Source organism: Oncorhynchus gorbuscha, linkage group LG23 (assembly GCF_021184085.1).
Source record: "Oncorhynchus gorbuscha isolate QuinsamMale2020 ecotype Even-year linkage group LG23, OgorEven_v1.0, whole genome shotgun sequence".
Lineage (NCBI taxonomy): Eukaryota > Metazoa > Chordata > Actinopteri > Salmoniformes > Salmonidae > Oncorhynchus > Oncorhynchus gorbuscha.
In genome coordinates this window covers 61,863,437-61,869,039 of record NC_060195.1, presented here as the reverse complement: position 1 = coordinate 61,869,039, position 5,603 = coordinate 61,863,437, and the positions used below count along the sequence as shown (strand labels likewise).

Genomic DNA, 5,603 nt, shown 5'->3' with positions numbered 1-5,603 from the left:
TTGGCGAAAACAGAGTCTTTAATCCAGTAAAGTGAATACAAACAAAAAACACAACTTTCACTCGAAATGACGAGGACAAACTGGAGACTCGATCTTGAACAGCAGGTGAACAGCAGGTTGCCTCGGGAAGGCACTCGAACCAGACAGACTCAGACACCTGCTCACCACGCAGCATCTGAGGAAAACACGACACGACAGGGCGATACACAATCACAGCACGGTGAATTCTAAACAAGGAACCGACAGGACAGGAACGGAACACAAAGGAAGAAATAGGGACTCTAATCAGGGGAAAGGATCGGGAACAGGTGTGGGAAGACTAAATGATTGATTAGGGGAATAGGAACAGCTGGGAGCAGGAACGGAACGATAGAGAGAAGAGAGAGCGAGAGAGTGAGAGAGGGAGGGGGAGAGAGAGGGATAGAAAGAGGGAAAGAACCTAATAAGACCAGCAGAGGGAAACGAATAGAATGGGGAGCACAGGGACAAGACATGATAATAAATGACAAACATGACAATTAGACCATTTTAGTGTCCTGCTAAGCATTCAAAATGTAACTAAACTCAGCAAAAAAAGAAATGTCCCTTATTCAGGACCCTGTCTTTCAAAGATAATTGGTAAAATTCCAATCTTTCTACATTGTTAAAGGGTTTTCACACTGTTTCCCATGCTTGTTCAATGAACCATAAACAATTAATGAACATGCATCTGTGGACCGGTCGTTAAGACACTAACAGCTTACAGACAGTAGGCAATTAAGGTCACAGTTATGAAAACTTAGGACACTAAAGAGGCCTTTCTACTGACTCTGGAAAAATGAAAAGGGAAAAATGCCCAGGGTCCCAGCTCATCTGCATGAACGTGGCTTAGGCATGCTGCAAGGAGGCATGAAGACTGCAGATGTGGCCAGGGCAATAAATTGCAATGTCCGTACTGTGAGACGCCTAAGACAGTGCTACAGGGAGACAGGACGGACAGCTGATTGTCCTCGCAGTGGCAGACCACGTGTAACAACACCTGCACAGGATCGGTACATCCGAACATCACACCTGTAGGATAGGTATAGGATGGCAACAACAACTGTCAGAGTTACACCAGGAACGCACAATCTCTCACTCAATGCTCAGACTGTCTGCAATAGGCTGAGAGAGGCTGGACTGAGGGCTTGTAGGCCTGTTGTAAAGGCAGATCCTCACCAGACATCAACGGCAACAACATTGCCTATGGGCACAAACCCACCGTCGCTGGACTCGACAGGACTGGCAAAATGTGCTCTTCACTGACGAGTCACGGTTTTGTCTCAAAAGGGGTGATGGTCAGATTCGCGTTTATTGCCAAAGGAATGAGCATTACACCGAGCCCTGTACTCTGGAGCGGGATCGATTTGGAGGTGGAGGACCTGTCATGGTCTGGGGCGGTGTGTCACAGCATCATCAGACTGAGCTTGTTGTCATTGCAGGCAATCTCAACGCTGTGCGTTACAGGGAAGACATCCTCCTCCCTCATGTGGTACACTTCCTGCAGGCTCATCCTGACATGACCCTCCAGCATGACAATGCCACCAGCCATACTGCTCATTCTGTGCATGATTTCCTGCAAGACAGGAAAGTCAGTGTTCTGCCATGGCCAGCGAAGAGCCCGGATCTCAATCCCATTGAGCAGGTCTGGGACCTGTTGGATCGGAGGGTGAGGGCTTGGGCCATTCCCCCCAGAAATGTCTGGGAACTTGCAGGAGCCTTGGTGGAAGAGTGGGGTAACATCTCACAGCAAATCTGGTGCAGTCCATGAGGAGGAGATGCACTGCAGTACTTAATGCAGCTGGTGGCCACACAAGATACTGACTGTTACTTTAGATTTTGACCCCCCTTTGTTCCGGGACACATTATTCCATTTCTGTTAGTCACATGTCTGTGGAACTTGTTCCGTTTATGTCTCAGTTGTTGAATCTTGTTATGTCCATATAAATATTTACACATGTTAAGTTTGCTGAACATGAACACAGTTGACAGTGAGAGGACGTTTCCTTTTTTTTTGCTGAGTTTAGTACTTTTGTGTGTCAGGGAAAATGTAAGTAAAAAGTACATTATTTTCTTTAGGAATGTAGTCAAGTAAAAGTAAAAGTGGTCAACAATATAAGTAGTAAAGTAAAGTACAGATACCCCCCAAAACGACTTAAGTAGTACTTTAAAGTATTTTTACTTCCGTACTTTCCACCACTGCTTCCTTCAGACTGAAATTTGGCATTATCTGATTTGACATATTTTGTGCTATTATTGAGATAATGATTCCCCCAAGTGTCCAAACATTGTGAATCAAATAGCTTCATGGTCCTTGTTAATAGTATTTCAAATAGCACAAATATGAATCGATTTGGGTAGGTTATGGTAGCTCACCCAGTGAGTGTGTTTCACAAATGTGTCTCCCCCAGAAATATTAGTGACTACCACTGCTCTAGAACTACCTGTTCAATTCCCCATCTCTTTCCATCTCTCTATTTAAGTGAAGTGGAATATAATGATGTCATTAGTCTTTCTTTTTCTTTCAGTATTTGCTGCAGTTCTATATCCAGCTTGCTATTCTCTTTGACCTCTCTGAACATCACTTCAGTTCTCTATCAAGCTTGCTATTCTCTTTGACCTCTCTGAACATCACTTCAGTTCTCTATCAAGCTTGCTATTCTCTTTGACCTCTCTGAATACCCCTTCCGTTTCTCTCCTCCCCTCCCTCTCGCTCTCCTTTCCTTTCAGTTGGGATGGAGTCGTCCCAGTCTCAGATCTTTTCCTGCTCTGGTTGTCCGTTCTCCTTCACGGCTCAGATCTACCTCTACAAGCACACAAAGAGATGCCACAGGGAAGAGTACATCAGGCTGCTGAGGAGTGGAGGGATTAGATCAGAGACACAAGCACCACCCAGTGGCTCTCAGCGGTGTTCAACAACTCCAGATCACACTCCTCACCCAGAAACACAGAGACACAGGGAAGCCAAGACCTCACCACTGCTCTCAGTGTGGGAAGAGTTTCCATCGATCAGGAGACTTAAAGGTGTACTAATGTACTCACACAGGAGAAAGGCCATATCACTGTTCGCAGCGTGGGAAGAGGTTCAGTGTGTCAGGACATTTAATGAGACACCAGCGTATTCACACAGGAGACAGGCCATATCACTGTTCGCAGCGTGGGAAGAGGTTCAGTGTGTCAGGACATTTAATGAGACACCAGCGTATTCACACAGGAGAAAGGCCATATCACTGTTCGCAGCGTGGGAAGAGGTTCAGTGTGTCAGGACATTTAATGAGACACCAGCGTATTCACACAGGAGAAAGGCCATATCACTGTTCGCAGCGTGGGAAGAGGTTCAGTGTGTCAGGACATTTAATGAGACACCAGCGTATTCACACAGGAGAAAGGCCATATCACTGTTCGCAGCGTGGGAAGAGGTTCAGTGTGTCAGGACATTTAATGAGACACCAGCGTATTCACACAGGAGAAAGGCCATATCACTGTTCGCAGCGTGGGAAGAGGTTCAGTGTGTCAGGACATTTAATGAGACACCAGCGTATTCACACAGGAGAGATGCCATATCACTGCTCTCAGTGTGGGAAGAGGTTCAGTGAGTCAGGAAGCTTAAAGGAACACCAGCGTACTCAGACAGGAGAAAGGCCATATCACTGTTCGCAGTGTGGGAAGAGGTTCAGTGTGTCAGGACATTTAATGAGACACCAGCGTATTCACACAGGAGAAAGGCCATATCACTGTTCGCAGTGTGGGAAGAGGTTCAGTGTGTCAGGACATTTAATGAGACACCAGCGTATTCACACAGGAGAGATGCCATATCACTGCTCTCAGTGTGGGAAGAGGTTCAGTGAGTCAGGAAGCTTAAAGGAACACCAGCGTACTCACACAGGAGAAAGGCCATATCACTGTTCGCAGTGTGGGAAGAGGTTCAGTGTGTCAGGACATTTAATGAGACACCAGCGTATTCACACAGGAGAAAGGCCATATCACTGTTCGCAGCGTGGGAAGAGGTTCAGTGTGTCAGGACATTTAATGAGACACCAGCGTATTCACACAGGAGAAAGGCCATATCACTGTTCGCAGCGTGGGAAGAGGTTCAGTGTGTCAGGACATTTAATGAGACACCAGCGTATTCACACAGGAGAAAGGCCATATCACTGTTCGCAGCGTGGGAAGAGGTTCAGTGTGTCAGGACATTTAATGAGACACCAGCGTATTCACACAGGAGAGATGCCATATCACTGCTCTCAGTGTGGGAAGAGGTTCAGTGAGTCAGGAAGCTTAAAGGAACACCAGCGTACTCACACAGGAGAAAGGCCATATCACTGTTCGCAGTGTGGGAAGAGGTTCAGTGTGTCAGGACATTTAATGAGACACCAGCGTATTCACACAGGAGAAAGGCCATATCACTGTTCGCAGTGTGGGAAGAGGTTCAGTGTGTCAGGACATTTAATGAGACACCAGCGTATTCACACAGGAGAGATGCCATATCACTGCTCTCAGTGTGGGAAGAGGTTCAGTCAGTCAGTAAACTTAAAGGTGCACCAACATACTCACACAGGAGAAAGGCCATATCACTGCTCTCAGTGTGGGAAGAGGTTCAGTCAGTCAGTAAACTTAAAGGTGCACCAACGTACTCACACAGGAGAAAGGCCATATCACTGCTCTCAGTGTGGGAAGAGGTTCAGTCAGTCAGTAAACTTAAAGGTGCACCAACGTACTCACACAGGAGAGAGGCCATATCACTGCTCTCAGTGTGGGAAGAGGTTCAGTCAGTCAGTAAACTTAAAGGTGCACCAACGTACTCACACAGGAGAGAAGCCATATCACTGTTCCCAGTGTGGGAAGAGGTTCAGTGAGTCAGGAAGCTTAAAGGAACACCAGCGTACTCACACCTGACTCTATGAGTCATTAGCACCAACTGATTTACCGGTGGCATTCCAAAGCCCTAAATGCTGCAAATAGTTTGTTTGCCTGAATAAAAATCCAGTGGAACTGTGTACACCATATTTGATTCCGCGTGTACACCATCTTTGATTCTGCGTGTACACCATCTTTGATTCCGCATGTACTCCATATTTGATTCCGCGTGTACACCATCTTTGATTCCGCGCGTACACCATATTTGATTCCGCGTGTACTCCATATTTGATTCTGCGCGTACACCATATTTGATTCCTCGTGTACACAATCTTTGATTCCGCGTGTACACCATATTTGATTCCGCGCGTACACCATATTTGATTCCGCGTGTACTCCATATTTGATTCTGCGCGTACACCATATTTGATTCCTCGTGTACACCATCTTTGATTCCGCGTGTACACCATATTTGATTCCGCGTGTACACAATCTTTGATTCCGCGTGTACACAATCTTTGATTCCGCATGTACACCATATTTGATTCCGCACGTACACCATATTTGATTCCGCACGTACACCATCTTTGATTCCGCGCGTACACCATATTTGATTCCGCGCGTACACCATATTTGATTCCGCGCGTACACCATCTTTGATTCCGCGCGTACACCATATTTGATTCCGCGTGTACACCATATTTGATTCCGCGTGTACACCATATTTG

The 5,603-nt window shown here is 46.3% G+C and overlaps 1 pseudogene; it reads left to right on the top strand.

Moving 5' to 3' along the window:
- Positions 1-2,753: 2,753 nt before the first annotated feature.
- LOC124010709 lies at positions 2,754-4,888 on the top strand (annotated as a pseudogene).
- The last annotated feature ends 715 nt before the right edge of the window (positions 4,889-5,603 follow it).